We start from the raw sequence: 21,347 nt of genomic DNA, 5'->3' as shown, positions 1-21,347 counted from the left end.
TATCTGGAACTAACTGAGAGCTCCTCTATTCACAAGTCCATAAAAGGCCGTCCCTCTGCTATCTGATGCATTCACGGATGCTAGATAAAGGTGAATTTATTTATTCTTATTCTCTCTCTTGCTTAGTGTGTTATAAACCTTTTGTGGTCTATTTTGGGTAACACATACTATAAGTTATATAGTCGGAGATATAGTCATCATCATCTGACTTTGGAATAGGATACTAGCCTATTCCTAAACGGGGATACTTCACACTGCCCGTTATTTTTTTTTATTTTTATTTTTTATTTATTTATTTATTTTTTTTAATACGGGTGCATCAGGCAATGATAATGCTTTTAAACAGCCATATGCTACTTTGTTGTTACATGATCATCACATTGCAAATATAGTTCACTTACTATGTTGGAAACGTAATTTTTACAAAAAATAGAGGTTCAACGATATTACATTTCTGGCTGATAACGTATAAAATTATATTTATTTTCATGGTGACTAATAATAGATATATAGACAATATTAAAATTAAAATTTTGGCATCACATAATGTATGAAAAATGAAATTCCTTTTTAGATTTAACTGGTATTTACTAGTGTTTTTAAAGATCAACTTTTAAGTTTGCATTAGATGACAGCAAAGGTAATCTAAATGTAAAAATAGAATGAGCGTAAAAAAATATAGTATTGACGGGTCACTGACAAAAAGCATAATGGAGATATAATTAATTTTAAAGTTTTATTAAGTGTTAACAATGAGATGTGGTTTTTATAATCAATGAACTGCTTTTGTCGATTTTTTGTAACCAGAAAAGTCATTTGGTTTAACCAAAATTTTGGTTTTACCAAATGACACTTATGGTTATACAGAATGATGATATTTTCAAACAATGCTAACAGGCTGGTATCTAGCTAGCAAAAGGACAATCAAACATTTTATATTTAGTACAAGTTTTGAAAATATTACAACATTTTCCATGTTTTATAACGGTTGTACCAAATGACCTGATGTTTCGGGACATGCGTATGAGCGAGTGAAAACGTGAATTTTTCAAATAGTTAAGAAAGCGTTAGTTACTTTGCTTCTTGACCATGGCTGCGTTCCAGTTCAGTTTTTAAATGCCCTTCCCTCGCTAACTTCACTCGGTCTCGTTGACTCGGATGTACGTCATTGCTTATTGCACGAGTGCCCACTTCTAGCTAAGCCCTTGATCACTTGGAATTCGCAATGGAGCTGATTTATTATTTATTTTGTCCCCTTAAAAATTGTTTAATACAGCATTCTATATGTATATATGTGTGTTTTAAATGTTTTAAAAAATAATTAAAATATCAGAGTTGTTTGTGGTGGAGTAAATTAAACGTGATATGCGGTGATGTCATAATCGTGTTGCATTGTGGGTTATGAAGCTGCCTGAAGTGTACATATGAAGTCAAAATCAAGGGAGCGAGGGTCTGTCCATAAACTTCCCTCGTCCACTTCACGAAGTGGAACGCACTTCAAAATGGCGGCAGGGATTCCCCCGAGGGGAAGTGTTTAGGGAAGTTCGCGAGTGCGTGTCTAAAACTGGAGTGGAACGCAGCCCAGGTGGTCCTTTGCAGGTGTCTGAATGATGTCACATCCTGTCACATGATATTGGCCACATGACTTGATCAAAAATGGTCCTTTTTATATTGGTTACTCCAAATGACATGAATGAAATTCATTTCTCCGGACATTCTTTTGACCTTTTGAGACTTTAAAATAACATTATATGTAGCAAAAAATAATTAAAACATTTTGGATTCAATAAAAGAGATCTAGTTGTACTAACTTTACCTACTATGGATGTCATATCTTTGTTTTTTATTATTATTAAGGCCTTTTGACAAAAAATGACCCGTGACATCATTGACCCTGACAAATCTTAAAGTCGGCATGAAACAGAAGTTTCTATTGTCTTTTCTTTTTTATTGTAATGTACATCTGGATGAAACGTCTTCTTGAACAAGAAAAAAAAATGTAGGGCGGGACTCGATTTTGTCTATAAGGAATTGATCGAATCTTTGGATGATTGTGGTTTGAAAAAAATAATCGGCTGATAACCAGTATGATGATGATATATTGTGTCTTTTGGTAGTCAGATAAATGAGTTAAGAATAAGTTAAAATTCATTGTTTATTCGTCACACTGGCAAGTGTGCTTTGTATACTAATCACCTGTAGATCAGTGTTCTATGAATACAGTAAATTTGTGACTGTACTATATACTGCAGAAATGGTAAGAATAGTATGCTGTTCCTCTCAAGGCCCTGCATTTAATGTTCAGACGTATGATTCTCTAAATGTGCTCTCAATGTGTGGGGGAGTGTGGGTTATGTAATGCTGGAACTTAAATGTAAAGAAGAAGTGTCTCTTCCCATATCTGTTTATATATTGCATCCATATGTGGGGGATGGAGACTTGATGATGTAACAGCAGGATGGGTGTTACATTTAAGCCATTTGCTTTCTATTAACACAGTACAGTGAGAAACAAGAACAGAGAGTGGTTTCCCTCTTACGTCTAATGGTCTAAACCACGGTATAGGATTCTGGAAAAGCGGCTCTTAGTGCCTACAAATCCTCACATCTTAATCAGCTTGTCAGCAAGACCTCGGTTGTCACTTTCTGAAACAGACTCTGGATAATAATGATGATGTTGTGGGCACAAAGTGTGCGATTAGTTCTCTGATAAAGTGAGAAGCAAGGCAAATAATATAGGAATGGACAGAATCGATAGAAGAATCAATTGGAACCAATCCAAAAGGGATCACATAAGAAGCCATTATGAATCAAATAAGATCCTATTGGATGAATGATAAATTTATCAAGTTGGATCTCCATAGATTGCTTTCTTTTGGGTCTTTGCAGATTCCATTGGCAATTCCATGCATTTCTTTAGGATTTTTTGAATATACTTCTAGTTTAGGTACACTACAAAAAGTTTGGGGTCTGTGAGATATTTTAATTTCAAAAATAAAATGTAAGTGAAACCGTAAAAACAGTAAATATTGTTAAAATTACCATTGCAATAAATTATCTTTTTCATTTATATTTTCATGTATTTAATATATTTTCAGTTTCCTAACACTTGCTTACTGTAATAACGATAAATTTATGCTTAAATAAATGCAACTAACCCTAAACCTAACCGTATAGTAATGTTGATAATATTATTCAGTTTTCAAATGTATAATTACACTGTAAGAAGGACACCTTAAAATGTGTAACCTAAATGTAGAACTACTTGTTACTTATAGAGTACATTATCATAAAAGAACTCTGAAGCAAATGCATATCGCCCCACTACCATCTTACCGTTAACACCTTTATACTTATAAGTGACTAACATCTATTCTTGACACACAAAGGTGCTTGTGAGCTATAAATACCCAGCACACTTTCAAGCACGTTCTCTGTATAAGCATCTCTCCACGCTGTCCACTCTTTACTCAGAGATAGAGTTGAGCCCCATTAATGCAGGAGCAGGGAGAAGAAAAACCAGCAGTCATGAGCTAAAGCACAGCAACTTGAGCACAAAGAAGACCTGTGCTGGTGAGACTTTGGGCTGTTAAAACACTTACGCAAGCTTAGTTTAGCAGTTAGGACCGCCTTGCTGTCAGTGTTGGGGGTAACGCATTACAAGTAATGCAAGTTACAAAGATTACTTTAAGTATCTAGTAAAGTAATGCATTACTTTTAAATTTACAACAAAATAGCAGAGTTACTTTTTCAAATAAGTAGTGCAAGTTACTTTTTTCCCATTTATTGACTGACAGCTCTCCTGTCCCCATGTTGAGAAATCAGGAGTAAGTGGCGAGGCGTTGTGTGTGTTGTGTAAACATGATGGTTACTGTAGTTTAAGACTAATGTGAACATGTCTTTACTCATCTAACTTGCACAAAAACAGATTCAGTGTTCCTCAAAAAGAATAATAACTGTGCAATGCAATCCCAGGACATTATGCAAACTTGTAATAATTAAATGTTAAAGGTGCCCAAGAACATGTTTTCAAAAGATGTAATATAAGTCTTAAGTGTCCCCTGAATGTGTCTGTGAAGTTTCAGCTCAAAATACCCCATAGTTTTTTTTTTGTTTGTTTTTTTTAACTGCCTATTTTGGGGCATCATCATAAATGAGCCGATTCAGGGTACGCGGCCCCTTTAAATCTCGAGCTCCACGCCCCAAGAGCTCGCGCTTGCCTTAAACACCATAAACAAAGTTCACACAGCTAATATAACCCTCAAAATGGATCTTTACAAAGTGTTCATCATGCAACATGTCTAATCGCGTAAGTATTGTATTTATTTGGATGTTTACATTTGATTCTGAATGAGTTTGATAGTGCTCCGTGGCTAACGGCTAATGCTACACTGTTGGAGAGATTTATAAAGAATGAAGTTGTGTTTATGAATTATACAGACTGCAAGTGTTTAAAAAATGAAAATAACGACAGTCTTGTCTCTGTGAATACAGTAATAAACAATGGTAACTTTAACCACATTTAACAGTACATTAACAACATGCTAACGAAACATTTAGAAAGACAATTTACAAATATCACTAAAAATCTCATCATGGATCATGTCAGTTATTATTGCTTCATCTGTCATTTTTCACTATTGTTCTTGCTTGCTTACCTAGTCTGTTGATTCACCTGTGCAGATCCAGACGTTAATACTGGCTGCCCTTGTCTAATGCCTTTCATAATGTTGGAATCATGGACTGGCATATGCAAATATTGGGGGCGTACACCCCGACTGTATGTAACAGTCGGTGTTATGTTGAGATTCGCCTGTTCTTCGGAGGTCTTTTAAACAAATGAGATTTATATAAGGAGGAGGAAACAATGGAGTTTGAGACTCACTGTATGTCATTTCCATGTACTGAACTCTTGTTATTTAACTATGCCAAGATAAATTCAATTTTTGAATCTAGGGCACCTTTAAATAACACAAATATACTTTATGTATTTAATCTCACTTTATTAACCAATGTCTTTGCCGCTGACCTTTTGCAATCCAGAATAGCAGCACAGCTGAAAGGTTTGTTTGAGCTGCGCCCTCTACTGTACAGGCGTGAAGTTCCTTCAGCCTGAGTCTTACTCATTTCATTTTTGTCACGAAAGAGCCTTTACATTTGGCAAAAATAGAACTAAAAATCTATAATAATAATAATAAAAAAAAATTAAGTCCAGGTGAGAAAAAGTAATGCAATTAGTTACTTTTTTGGGGAGTAACGCAATATTGTAATCCATTACTTTTAAAAGTAACTTTCCCCAACACTGCTCATCTTATACGGATACGAAACCAAGCATAATTCTAACATTATCAAAGAGATAAACTTCTTTTTGAATTTTTTGAACTCAAAACATTATTTACATACCTAACATTTTAGAAAAGATCATTAACTCAGTAAAACAATAGAAGTCAATGGAAAATCTCCACCTTGACAGGAAAACAAAGGTGTGTGTGTGTGTTTGATCCATGTGTCTTTGGTGGATATCGTAAGCTCACAGGAAGCATATTGTTCTGTAAAAAGGGAAGCAGGAGAATGTTTTTCCTTGACTGAAGTTATTAATAGTAAAGGCACTGGTGAATAAATGTCTGTGAGACTCAAAACACCAAGTTAAAGTTACCTGCAGTGCGCAATGTATGATTTTATTGTGGAGCGCTGTAACATATCTGCAGCTTGTAACTTTGATTGTTAAAAAAATAACATATGAGATGAGGAAAAAACTTTTTTTTTCCCTGTTTGTCACAATAAAGTCATAAGTGCATAAGCAGAGTCATGTCTCCAGGTTAGAAATGCTGATCTTATACCCGTGAGAAGCTCATTGTTCAGCTTGCTCTTGGTTTCTCTGGTTTAAAAGGCCTCAAGCCACTTCAGATATCTGATTTTAAAGAAGGGTATGATTCACAGGTGTTCATGGAGACCGCAAAGCTCAAATGAGATAGAAAAGATGAGTGGACAGAATGATTTCCATTTGTTCCTCATTTAAGGCCGCATTTACACTGCAGGTCTTGATGCCTAATTCCGATTTGTTGACTATATCTAATTTTTTGACAACCAGCTTACATCTTCTTTCAAAAGTGACCCATATCCAGTATCTGCCTTTACATACACTTGGCGAAACAGCCCAAAGTAGACATAGTGGCCCAGAAAAGCTTAGGCTGAAAAGAAAGTAAAAACGGCACAGTTTGCAATGGTCGCAGATGAAATGATAATAATACAAGCTTTTGTTTTCCGCACCATCAAAACATTGGTTTGAGCTTTCATTCTCCATTGGGCCATTGAAAAGCGTCATGTGATTGCAGTTGCTGTCCACTTGAGTTGACGTCATTCGCCACCGTTGACAGGGAAATATCTGATCTGTTCGCTTACATGGCCGACGCAAATACACGTTTCTGATTCATATCAGATTTATTTCCACACATGAATGAGGCCTGAAACCGATCTGAGAATATCAGAATCCATGTGCTTTATTCCTGCTTGCACGTTCTTGGGTCATATCCAATCTGTGTCACATGGTAGAAAAAATCGGAATTGAGTCACTTGAACCATGTAATGTAAATGCGGCCTAAATATTATTACAGGTCTAAAGCCTATCTTTAAGTGTTTGGTTCAACTCCTTTCTCTGTTTCCTTTTATATCCTGGTGTTTTACCTTAATATTTACTATAGTGCTATTAAGTGTACTATTGTATTCTTTTTGCCCCATGTCTCTAAAATTTAAAGGAATATAGTTCAAAAATTACAATTTCGGTCATCATTTACTCATTCTCATGACATTAGAAAGTGTATATATTCTGCTATATCTAAAAAATTAGTGTTTGAGTAAACAATGACAGTATTTATATTTTTGGGGTGAACTTTTACTGTCATTTTACTCCAGTTTGCTGTGTCTTTCTGAAGACTTTAATGCTTGGTTGTATTATTCAAAGCTTCATAGCTCAGTGCCATTTTGATTTACATCGTTTAATGTGGATTTTTGCAAAAATGCATACAGAGATAAGAAGTTGCATTCAGATTTGTTATCTGCCCTGAGAATTTCACATTCAGTCCAGATCTGGGGTGCTTCTCAAGTGCCCCTTTCACAATTCATTTATATTCCTCCCTATTCTGATTCAGATACCATTGAGAAATGTGTGCAAATTTCAATAGTATTTCATTTACGGCTCATAGAGGGAGGATGAACGATCATTATGTCATTTAAAGGTCAGTTACTTATTCTCAGCACTCCCACAGACCCCCAGTTTGTCTGATCATATTCCATGCAGAAATGGCAAGAGCTGAAATCATAGTTGCAATCAGATGTTTGGTTTTATGCAGTTCTTAGATTTTTAGTTAAGCTGATACAATAAGTCTTTGTTTGATGCAGGATTGAGACAGCCTAATGATATGCAGCTATTTTTTTTTTTTCTGTTAACATGTTCACAGAAACATCTACAGTGGATATGAAATGGATTTAAAATAGTCTAAACACCCCAGTTAAAACAGCTTTTTTTCATGTGAAAAAAAGAAAGATGAATCCTATCAGAAATTCACATAAAATACCTCTAAAAATCAAAGTGACACATTTAAGAGAAAAAGATACAAATAAAAACTTAAAATAACCTAATAAGTGTACATATCCTTTTGTGATTGGGTATGTGGCATTGTTCAGAATGAACTCATCATTAAGCTCATGTGAAACAGTAAACACCTGTCTTCACGTGAATTAACTGCTTTTTCCGACATCTTTTTGGTTGCCTGTTACCACAAGAGCCATGGGCCATAAACAGCTTATGAAGCATCAACGGGATCTCCGGAACTGTTTCCATCCAAAGTTGCGATTTTAACTTGTGCGCAAAATTGGAATATCACATAAAACATTTGTGAATAAAGCAGTGTTTCCATCCCATGTGTTCAAGAGAACCAATTCATCACTTCCTGGGAAATTGGTGCAAAATATCTGGAGGTTGATAATAAAAATGGAGGTTATTGGGGAATTGGGAAAGCCACTGTGGCTCTTTTATCCTACATCACAAATGATGTGTCTCAAAGACGAAACGCAATAAACCCTGTCACGTGATCTTGCGTTCAGATGCTGGGTGTTTGGGAATGCAATCATGTGAGATGCTTCTGAGAGGTTATTATACCAAATCATTTTGATGACAGAATTTGGCTCCGGCACTAAAGAATAATCAAACCAACATTTGAGATATTGCAATGAAACTGATCTGCTGGTTAGTCCAGTTATCCAATTCTTTTTGTTGCACATTCAGTAAATGTGTTTCCACAGAGGTTAAGCGCATCATCTTATCGGATAAAACATGTACCTGCCTCAGATGAACACATACGTTTTTTTTGTGCATTTTTTTTTTTTTTTATGTGCATTTTTGCATTTCCATCCAGTATTTTTTTTATGCAATATCCCAAAATGCGCATACAAATTGGTGGATGGCTAAAGTTTACAAAGCATATATCCAGTCTCCCAAAACCATGTGGAAAAATGTGTTTTGGTCTGATGAGACCAAGATTGAACTTTTTGTAAAAATGGTAAAAGGTATGTTTGGCACAAAAAACAACACAGCACACCAGCAAAACCATACCCACGGTGAAGCATGGTGGCGGCTGCTTTTCTTCAGCTACAACTGTGTGAAAGTGGAAGGAATCATGAACAACTCCAAGTCCCAGTTGATTTTGGCAAAGATCTTCCGGCATCTGCTAGAAAGCTGAAAGCAAAGAGAACTTTCACTGTTCAACATGACAATGATCCAAAACACACAATGATCCAAAACACAAAAGAATGTTTTCTGCTTAGATAGAGGAATGTTTTGGAATGGCCCATCCAGAGCCCATAACTGAATCCTACAGAAAATCTGTGGGGGGACCTGAAGAGGACCATGAACAGGAGATGCCCTCGCAATTCAACAGATCTGGAAGGTTTTTTTTGTAAAGAAGAGTGGGAAAATATTCCCAAGTCAAGAGGAGGGGTGGAAAAATCCAAAACACATCAACTGATCAAGGGGGTTCCTCAGGGTTCTGTTCTTGGATCCCTCCTCTTCTCCAAATACACTACATCACTGGAACCAATCATAGATGCACATGGTTTCTCCAATCATTATTATGCTGATGAGACACAGCTCTACCTTTCATTTCAATCAGATGATCCCACAGTAGCAGCACAAATCTCAAGCTGTCTGGCGGACATCTTGGCATGGATGAAAGAACATCACCTGCAGCTCAACCTGGCAAAGACTGAGCTTCTCATCCTCCCTGCCATCTGACTCTACAGCTCGATTTCTTCATCCAGCTAGGTTCATCATCAGTTACCCCATCAAGGTTGGTTAGAAATCTTTGAGGACCACCTGACCTTCAAAGACCATATTGCAAAGACAGCCTGGTCACGCAGATTTGCACCACACAACATCAGGAAGATCAAACCTTTCCTAACTGAGCATGCAACACAACTCCTCGTCCAGGCCCTGGTCATTTCTAGGCTTGATTACTGCAATGCTTTTCGGGCTGGACTTCCATCTTGTGCAATCAAACCTGTACAGATGATTCAGAATCCTTCAGCATGTCTTGTCTTCAACAAGCCCAAAAGGGCTCACGTCACGCCTCTCTTTATCTCTCTGCACTGGCTACCACTTGCTACTCGTATTAAGTTCAAGGCATTGATGCCTGCTTACAGATCTACTACAGGCTCAGCTCCTACTTCCACTCACTCTTACGTGTCTACATCAGAAGCCTACGATCGGTAAGTAAGGTGGCTTGTGGTACAATCACAAGGGGCACAAAATGATTCTCCAGAACATTTTTGTTCACTCTTCTTTACTGGTGGAATGATCTCCCCACCTTCATCCAGAACGCAGAATCCCTGACAGTATTCAAAAGACAGTTGAAAACTCATATCTTCCGTGAGCACTTAACCTCAAAAATTCTATGCTTTCACTTTCCTTTAATCCCTCCTTAAGCAATGTCTGAAACTTTGTATTATGAGCACTTGTTGTTATTCCTCGTTTGTAAGTCGCTTTGGATAAAAGCATCTGCAAAATGATTAAATGAAATGAAAGATGTGAAAAGCTGATATCCTATCCAAACAGACTGAATGTTGTAATAAAAAAGTATTAGTTCACGGGTGTGCACACTTATGCAGTTGTCTTTTTATGTCTTTTTGTCAATCTCTTCCTGTTTGTGTGAGTTCCACATTAGGACAGTTTTAGTTCCCAGTTTGGTTCTTCAGTTTTAGTCCGAGTAGTCATGCTCATGAGTCTACCATATGGACTCAAAATAAGTGGCACATTCATCAAACTCATCAGCACATGCTGGTGACCAAGCAACACTTTTCAGACGTTGACTAGACTGCTTCTGTGTTTTGCTATCTAGCTATTCTGCCAAAAAGTACATCTAGCACAGATAGGTTATCATAAATGTATTTGAGCAAACAATATAAGAGAAATAATGTTAGCAAATAAGAAGTTTTGTGACCTAACCAATGTGACCTTAGCCCATTTGATGAAATAGCCAGTCAAAAGTCTGAATTGTTCATTATGAGGTGATGAAAAGCAAAACCACAAACATGGACAATGTCCAAACTGACGGCCGTATAAGTGTATCATTTTATAAGCCTGTGCATAGTAAAAGCACAAGGAGAGATGCAATAAACACAAGTGCATTTACTAGGTCAGAATGAAGTATGATGTGAGACGTGTGCAGAAGCGCACGTATGCTTTTTCTGGCCAAAGTACATGAGAGAAGAAAAACCTGCTGTTCCTGTTTTACTGTTATAGTGGCACAATCATATGTGGAAATAAATCCAGTCAATAGAGTGCTGCAGGAATGACAACACAACCCGGAAGACTAATTCACCGCTACTTCTGCTAAGTAACTGCATAAGAGCGTTTGGGGTGTGAGTGTGTGCAGTTTACACGTTTTTTAATTTTCTTATGCGATGGAAACGGGCTTCTATTCGTTACCAACTTGAGAAATCTCTTGCAAAACTCACGGATAGAACACACGGATAAACGATAAATGTGATCACACCTGGCTGAAACACCTAGTGTAACTTTCTAATTTTAAGTTGTAAAGCAAACCACAATAATCCAACCATCCAATCATCCCAATGGAAAAAACCAAGTCCCGCCCTACATTTATTCTTATACATTACAATAAGGAAGGCGAGACTTCCGTTTAATGCTGACTTTTTAAGGTCTGGAATATTGGGATGAATACTTCAGTGTCCACAGGCATATGGCTGTTCTGTGCTTTGAATCATGGGTCATTTGACAGTGAGTCATAAGTTAGTGGGTAGTGGACACATAATGAAGGGAATTTTGTTTAATACTTCTCACAAATAGTACTGTGTTAGTAAACACTTTTCATACTGTTGATCTAAATATGTTTTTAAGGTCTTGTGGTTTGTTGTTTGCAGCTCTCTAGCTGATGACTAATAAGCAACAGTGTGGGACAGACTTCCAGTTGTAGACCATGTTTGCCCTGGATCGCTCTTTGGCCTGTGTCTGCTTGCTAGTCTTCTGTGTAGGGTGTTTATTTTAATCATATTTTCTATGCTGAGCTGAATTGAACTTGAGTTGAGGGTGTGCCACATTCCACTCTGTATTCAGGTTTGTGTGGCCTCCCCCTGCTCAACGCTCATTACACAAAAAATCCTCATGGTTTCAAGATGTGCTTGTGCTAACTGTGACGCCTTAGAAGAGGCTGCTCTCTAATGGTCAAATGAGGGAAATAAGCCAATTGAAATATACACTGTAAAAATTAAAAGATCCTGGAGAAACCTTTTAAGGTTCTTTACTTTGCCACACCGCCGAAACCCTCTGTAGAACCTGTAGGAACTTTTTCAAAAGTGGCAGTTCTCTGAGGAATCACCCAGAGTTCCTGAGGAACTCTTATATGAAGCACTGTTTGGAACTGCTTTGGGTGAAGTTTTTTTGGTTTTTCTTTTATTTCTTGATGGTACTATGGTTACCATTAACTTCTATTATAATAAACAAACTGAAAACTGAACCAAATACAAAATAAGATTTGTTTATTGCATATTATAGATACAATTTGATACATACACTTGCATGCACTTGGTAAAAAGCTAGTAATACGCTAAATAACAATGAATTCATAGGGGAAAAATAGTATAATACATAAGCAACATGAATAATCAACCATTAAGACATCTCAACAAAATGCATGGAAATACAATGTGTTCCATGTAATAAATCAATGCCAAAAAAATTGCATGAACATTTTGACCACTCTAATTAAATGCAAAGTTTGTAAACTTATACTATATACTTACCTTATAACTATATACTTAAAACATACTTCATGTTTCACATACTTGTGTGACCGCACCTTTACTCCTTTGCAACATGCAATATAAATAGAATATTCACAAGGGACATTTGAGGTAATTTATGAGTCAGAAAAGTGAAAAGGTGCAGCAGTGTCATTTTCTGACACGGTTCTTTTTGCCTCTTTTCTGGTAGATGGTCCTGGCACTTGATATTCAGGTCTACAAGAGGTTTTCATTCCTGTTCAACTTGTATTTCAGAATATGCCCAGATCCCATAGAGTACAATATTTACTGTTGGTAATGTTATTATTGTGATAATTTTAAAAAATTAAAATTATTTCATCATCCTTATGACAGTTCAAACCTGTTTGACGTTCTGTCTGTGGCACCCAAAAGCAGATCTCAGGCATAATGCAACCCCTGCAGGCACCATTCACTTTCACATCATGAAACACAAGCAGAAAAAAACTGTGTAAATCATTGATGAATCCATTCTTATAAACTCATTTTTATTCAATTCAATGTGACAATTTATGTAAAAATGGACAAGCATATGGATACACTGTAAAAAAAATAAATAATAATTTTCATGATTTGTTATAACATTTTTTCTTTTGTTAAATCAACTTAGATACTTAATGTAGTTCAGCTAACATAAAATTTTGAGTTTCTGTTGATTAAACCAATCGCCTTAATTGAATTAACTCAAATTCAATGAACTCATAATTTTAAGGCAACCAGGTAACTTCTTTTTTTTTTTTAAGTAAAACCAACAATTCTTTTTTACAGTGTAAGTAAAAAGCATCATATGTGTCCACAACGCAATACGCATGTGTTATGAATGGTATAATAAGTCTTCTGAAGCCATATAATAGCTTTTGTAATAAAAAAAGACTAAAATGTATTAGTCAGTAATCTTACCCTCAGACAGAGATCAAATGTCTTATATTCAAATTGGACGCAATGCAAATGAGTAAGGAATAAGAAAAAAAGGTATCAAGCATCATTGACTCCAAACCTGTCATATTACTTACCTGAGTAACGTGAATGAGATTTGAGAGCTGCAGCATGGAGGAAGATTTTCAGAGAATAAGAGATTAAATTTTTGTCTGTTCATCATACATAGCTTTATGGCTTCTAAAAACAGGAATATAGTGTATGTGTGGTTTTAAGTCAATTTTTTAAAGTTTACACACACACACAAGTAGTACACAGTCAAACAATACTTTTTTACATAGAAAAGGTCATATAATAATCCAATGTAGCCTCTGAAATGTTCATATTATTTCATAAATGTACTGGTTGTTCTGGGGAAACAAAAGAACAAAGCTCTTTATACCCATGCACAACATAAAAGAGAATATTTATTGGCCAGCAAAGTGCTTTAAAAAGGTATTTTAAGGAATAAGGGGAACCTCTGGTAAGTAAACAAAAACAGACCAAATAAATTGTATAACAAATAATTAATTATTAGATAATAATGTCCTTTACAAAAAAACGTGTTTTGAATTTTTAATGAACATTTATACGCCACATGGCTTTCCATCAATAGTTTTATCTTGCATTTTGTCTGTTGAGTGTTACAGGCCATGTGTTGAAAGCGTGAATGCACTCAAAGACCTGTGGGTAATATCCAGCTGTTGTTTGGCTGCCAGCCAGATTCCATCCAATGTCCCATTCAATGGCTGATTGAGATAACATAAAACAGATGTGTGTCTTAAAAACATGCAAATAAATGTTTCATTGGACTACTACACTTCCTTTAATGTCTTTTTAATTATTGTGATAAAAAATAATTAGTTATGGAAGAAAACTGATTGATTTTGGGACTTATTATTTTGTGGTCGTACACTGACTTTGGGTTAGCAGAGGTTTCTCGCAGAAAGCTTTTGCAGCATTTGCAGCTGTCTGTCCTGTGACTGTCAGGCTAAAACTGCTGTTTAGGTTGTCATAACCTACATTTGTCACTGCATTCCAGAGGTATTGGTTTACCCTACACAGAGCTAGCCCACAAATCCCAATCCCAAACAGCTAAGGAAGTGATGTGATGGTAGAGACAACTGAACTTTCATCTATGCTTCTAAGTTTACATAAACCCTGCAGAGTCTAACATGTTTTGCATAAAAAAAAAGAAAAAAAACTAAACTAAATTTACACAAATTATCAGGTATAGTAATCATTAACCATATTATTGTGTATTGCCTCCTAGACACTATTAGACCTCAATAGATTCCTAAGAAACCAGATAGATAGATAGATAGATAGATAGATAGATAGATAGATAGATAGATAGATAGATAGATAGATAGATAGATAGATAGATAGATAGATAGATAGATAGATAGATAGATAGATAGATAGATAGATAGATAGATAGATAGATAGTGATTTTGTTCAGTTGAATGTTACACAACACATAGGTTCTTATTACAATGCTTTATAAGAGAGGAAAGTGAGAAACTAGGCGTAAAAACTAATCAGAGCAAGCATATATGTGGAAGTGTGATCTGAATCAAACGGGAATAGTTACATAACATGGCCTTCACATGTGAGTGCACATTCAGATCACACAGATTACAGGGAAAAGGCAGAAAAGATCAGGTGTAACAGCTTACTGAGTGGGGGTGGGGTCCAAGCAAAACACAACCTTAAAGGGTTAAACTGGGCCAGGCAACACGTGATGGTTTTAAGTCATGTCTCTTAGATCCATGAAATTCTTAACTATTCAACTTGTGTTAAAAGAGATCCATAGAGACAGATGGTTGAACTTGCAGTATGCTTCATACAGAATGCTGATAATACAGTATTATTACTGTACTCAACATCAGTAAAGGTTTTAAGCTTCTGTCTATTATTATTTTTCAATCTTTTCTGAGCCAGTTGGTCAGTGGATTTAGAGCCCCGCGTTGTTGTTGTACTCTAAATGGTCAACTTTCATTGCAAACAGTGAACTAACAGACTATTAAACCATTTAGCATTTGATCCCAGATCATCCCACAAACTAACATGTGGATAGTGAAGAGATTATCATTCATTGGTCACATGATGCCATCTGGTGGTCACTGTAATAACTAACCAGATTAATTTCTTTCTTGTGTAAGCATTTATTTTGTTTATACTGTAATCATTGATATTGGGTATAATAATACTGAGATAGTAATATGAAGCAGATTGTGCCTATATGTGCATTATTACAAAACAGTTTTAATGAGGTCCCTATTAAAAATGCTTTCTTTGCTTTTCCCATATACAGTCAAACCAAAAATTATTCAGACACTTTGACCTGACCATGTTTTGCATAAGTGTTATCTGAAATAATTAAGTTTATTTTTTCTGACACAGTTTAACTCTGAGATCTTGTCATATTTTATTACCATTTTTACTATACTGTAGTGAATAAACTGTATTAATGAATGAAATGTTCAAGGTGTCTAAATAAATTTTGGTTTGACTGTGTGTGTGTGTGTGTATATATATATATATATATATATATATATATATATATATATATATATATATATATATATATATATATAAAGCAGCACAATTGTTTTCTACATGGATAATAAGAAATGTTTCTTGAGGAGCAATTCAGAATGATTAGAAGATGGAGTAATGATGCTGAAAATTCAGCTTTGCATCACAGGAATAAATTACATTTTAAATATATTACAATAGAAAAAAATATTTTAAATTGTATAATATTTTTACAATATCAGTGTTTTATTTTTTATAATAAATGCAGCCTTGGTGAGCATGAGACTTTCAAAAACATTAAAAAAAAAACAAACAAACAAAAAATGGATGTATAAAAAAGAAAAATGAATTTCAGAATGTCTTGAATATTGTTTGTCTCCCTTTTGCTTTAATGATAACAGAATTCATGCATCTTTTGTTGCTTAGCTTTTCTTTTCTTTAACTTTTCTTCTGTTTAAATGAAAACAGACATTGATTTTTCTTTTCTTTAACTTTTCATCCGTGTTTAAAGGAAAACAGACATTGATTTCCAATGCAATCTAAGTTACCAGTGGCTGTGTTTGTGTACTGTATGTTTCTCCAGCTGTCACTCTTCCCTCAAGGGCCTTGATGTCCTCTCAGTCATGGGGTCATGAGCATGTCTTGACTGTCCCTCATATCCTGCAGTATTGTTGGTAGAATCAGAACCAGACAGATGCATTTCTGTCAGATCATTACTACTGGCAGAAATAATTAATTTTAGGCTAATTATTGAATTTATTATATCAAATTAAATAATTTAGGCTAAATTAAGTTCAGGCTCAAATGATTAATTTGAGGCTAATATTTGGAACAATTATGTTCTGTAATCAGAATGTTAAAAAGGGTTCTTTAATCGAGTGACAGTAAAGACAAATATAATAGACCATTTGTGTGTTTGCAAACAGTGATGACGTGTTTATGGGCGGAGCCTAACTGGCGACAGAAAATTACAGTTCTGCAGTAGAAGTCAATGGAAACCACGGAATAAAAGAATAAAAAAGGTAATTCCGAGTTTATATCTCACAATTCTGACTTTTTTCTTGCAATTCCGAGTTTATATCTCACAATTCCGAGAAGAAAAATCAGAATTGCGAGATATAAACTCATTATTCTGACTTTTTTCCTCAGAATTGCGAGTCTATAGTCTTTGGTTTATATCCCGCAATTCTGACTTGTTCCCCTCAGAATTGTGATATAAACTCGCAATTGCAAGTTACAAAGTACGAATTGGGAGATAAACTCGCAAGTGCGAGAAAAAAGTCGGAAATGTAAGATAAAAATGTTATAGGTTTAAATATTACCTTTGTAAACTGTTAAGGTTTAAACATTATTTCATGCTATAACTGTAGAGCTTATACATTATGTCCCCTATGAACTGCATATGATGAATATTATGTGTGGACTAATCATCGCAGGTTTCATCAGTCCATTCTGTTTTGTCAACTTTGTCAGTGGTACAAAAACATTCAAATTACTGCTGTTCTTTTGAAATTTATTTTCATCATATAATCCTAAAAATATATAATGATTTCAAATCAATATATAGGCCTGTATATCAAATATAGAAAATCATATGTTATATGAATGTGTGTGTGCGTATATATACACACACACACATAGAGAGAGAGGGATTTTATTACATGTCTGATGTACATTTAATACAAACAAATTTTTAATATAATTTATGCTTTTTTCTTTATCATTTTCATTAGTGGCAGTAGTGCTATTGCATTAATATTTTGCTTTTATTTGCAAATTATTGATTTGTTATGCATTTAATCTGCATATATCTGAATTAAATAGCTCAATATATCTCGTCTCAGATTTACAGGATCCTGTATCCAGTTGCATAAAGTATTTTCCTGCTGCTGAAGTCTTTTGACAGATTGTTGAATCATGTCGCCTTACATCTGAGCAGCACAGCCAGGTATGTTAATGACTATATCAGTTTGAGCAGATTTATTAGCAAACTAAACGTGCAGGGATATTTATACTCTGCGTTTCAGGAAAGCCCAATTCTTCTGAACATCTATTTTGTAAACGCAGCTAGGGGTTGCCGTGGAAACAGGTTGAAATATCCCAGGCCATAATTAATACCTTGCCACAAACATAAGTTATTTCCAGATCACCATCTTTTATTTAGCATTGTAGACATGTAAAAATCAAACAACCCGCTGACCAAAGCATTCACACAGCAGTTTGAACTTGATGTGCTTTTTTTTTTTTTTTAAACAAGCATAAACCAGACAATATACACAATGCGTCGAACATCATAAATAGCATGACACATTTATACACTCTCACAGCTCGGCACAAAAAACACATTCTTCCAGACATATAGTCAGATAAGGAAAACCAAAAGCTAGATTGGGAAGTTTTACCTTTTCTGGTTTGTATATAATGGAAGTTAAAAACAGGACGGAATTAACTTTGGTATAAAAAAAGATGGACATTCTTCATTACATTCTCTTTCTTGCAGGTACTGTAATGTGTTTTATGTTGTTCGTAGTGATGAACTTGAGTATGCCATCCAAAAAGACTTAGCAAATCACACTGCATGGTGTTTTACACCTAACAGCAATTTTAACGCCTGTCATCTCACATCAACCATGTCACTGCTAATAAAGACTGTAACTGCCATAAACAAAATATTCAAAGACAGGTGCAATGCTCACTCATTACATTAAAGCAGGAATAGAGCCGTGTAACAAATGAACTTGGTCTTCATATCATGTCAAATATCTGTTTTAAAGCTCATTTTAATACAATCAAAGTAATAATTCACCACATACAAAAGAACTGTAATAGTTCTAGGTGACTCGCTGACCTATTAACTGCTATTGAGTGTCATTCAACAATTGGAATGGATTTGATTTGTGACCATAACCATGGAGATAGTTTAGCAGAAATCAGTATGACTCAGATCTGACAGACCAATCATCTGTGTAGAGCTGTGGAGAGATAAAGCTCTGGCAGCTATTGGAATCTGGAACGTAGATCACAATGATGTAGATTTACAATGCATGTCAAAAATGAAAATCCTAATATCATTTTAAGAAGGACAACTTGGATTGATACCCTTATCAAACTCTATGAACTGACCTAAAGCTCCAGATGTGGGCACTTCTGGTAATTCTCTGTCAGGATATTATTGGTTAAGTTTATGGACATTTCCTTTAACCCTAAAACACAATGTACACAAAATATGTGTAAAATACCTGCGAAACAAATCATGTTGCATCGTGCCACAACGGCTTTAGGCTGTCAAAACTAGACATGACGAAGCGACCCAAATGCAAATCCATTTGTTTTTTATGCCAAGGTAGTGTGAGCACTTGGGAGTATGTCAGAAATACAATGGACAACAGTTTAATGTCTGAAATTTGTCGTGTCCTGTCGCTTCAAGTGTAGACAGCATCACTGATTATAATGGGTTCTGTTCGCTTTTGTCATGTCATCCCTCTCAAAGTTGGTGTAGATATGGTGTTAGTGTGGCCATTTTTTATGTGCGGCCCTCACTCAGTTAAAACTTTTTTTTTTTTTATCTTAAAGTCGGCATGAAATGTAAATTAACCTTTTTCTAAATGCATCTTATTGTGAACAATAAATCCATGTTATTTAATTACATTTATTTTGGAGCTTGTAATTTGTAATCAAAGTCTCATAACGCAATCTTCAAGTGAAACATCAAACTTGTCTGTAAAGACACATGCCATGTGTTAATTACTGTAATTACGAGATTTCAACTTCCATCCTCGTAGAGCTCGTAATTACAACTTGAAATTTCTGAGAGCTCCTACTTGTACCACATGACCGCTGCAGATTTATTTCGGCATTGATAGTATTGCCATGGAAACGCACAACAGCTCAGAATGTCACGTGTTGTCATCTCGAAATTACGTTAATTATAAAATGACATGAACGCGCCATTTCATCCACTTAAACCCTGCCCCTTTTCTTAAAATCGACTGCAAGCTCGCATTCAGATCTGCCTCCATCCAATTAACAACCGATGGATAGAACCAAATCCAAAATTGTTCTTTTCTGAAACATGTTCCGTCAGATGTCACAATATGAAAAAAAAGATCTCTTGCTACTTCTGTTTCTTCATGACTTCAGTAGTTCAGCTTTGAAAATGTATCTCCAGAACCTTGCATTATGCCCCATTTTGTTCTCCATCTAGGATGAACAGCCCCTTACAGCTAAAAGGTTATAGAAATCTCTGGTGACCTCAAGGCAGAGAACCTCTGATGTAATTACAGTAGACAGACAGGTATCAAGATTTTCAAATGAGATGCATAACAGATTTTCTAGCACTGCATCTCAGACAATCTGCCTGTATATTAGGCAGCACTACTGCATTAACAGCCAGTTATACCACATGGATTTAATGAGGAGTGTCAACCATATTTATCAGCAGTGTGTATGCAGCCAATGCATATTGAGCTGGAAAAACAGCAAACAAAAAAAGTCTGGTTGCACAGAACTGACATTGCTAATATTAGCTTACATCTTTGCCATATGTGTGGGTTTAGAAGAGGTGCACAAAACAACGCCAACACCTAGTGCAAGGTTGCTTTTAAAGTGCTGTTGGAGCGTGTATTTCACCTTGACTGATGTAGGATCCTCCTCAGCTGAACTGCCAGTGCTGCCCACCGCAGGGGACTCTGCCAGACAACGGCTGTCTGATGACAAAGTCTGGATTAATCTCTTCTGACCATGACCAGCACCATTCACTTCTGGCCCCTGCGCCTTTATTGTCATTTTTTTTTTTTTTTTTTTTCTCAAAAAGAATGCCCTTAGATATGAGTGTCTGGGTGTAATCCAAGCACAACCTGATTTCTTTGTTGATAACTGTGGTGTTGCTTCCTGACTGCTGAGTGTCCTTTTAATTGGACGTGCCCTTATGTAGAGCAGGACAGAGGGTAGTGACCACACAGCAAGTGGGACACGACCGAAATAAACACCAAACAGAGGACTGTCACAGTTCTAGGTCAAAACAAGCCATTGTAAACTACTGACAGCACAGATAGCTGAAATGAGAAGAGAGGCTCAACAGCCCAGCATGATACTGATGACAGAATATATTATTTATATGTGTGTTCGGCCATCACCTGGCCTCTGTGGTCAAATTTTAAATGACAGAACTGGATACTCCTGCGGTTTTTACCACAGACAAGCTACTCCTACATTCAGCAGTCTCTGAGGGGTTTAAACCGACTGCTTCACACTGCAAGCTAAAGTGCCAAATAAATTTTTCATCTGTTTTTTTTTTTTTTTTGTGAAGCTGTTTACATGACCTTTTAAACGTGGTCTATATCAAACACTGCTCTAAACAGGCAATGCTCAAACAATTAGTTCAAATACACCAATTCATTTAAAAATTAAAAAGTGACCTTTAGGGGAGTCATTGAATTGTTCACTAAACAGATTAGTTCCATAATACCACTAATGTGTGCATGCTGACCCTGTTCTTCAACAACAAGAACTTCCAAAATAAAATTCAATATGACATTTTTGTAATGAAATGAAATTAGA

The sequence above is a fragment of the Chanodichthys erythropterus genome, chromosome 5 (assembly GCF_024489055.1).
Source record: "Chanodichthys erythropterus isolate Z2021 chromosome 5, ASM2448905v1, whole genome shotgun sequence".
NCBI classification, from domain to species: domain Eukaryota; kingdom Metazoa; phylum Chordata; class Actinopteri; order Cypriniformes; family Xenocyprididae; genus Chanodichthys; species Chanodichthys erythropterus.
Note: the sequence above shows the minus strand (reverse complement) of the source record.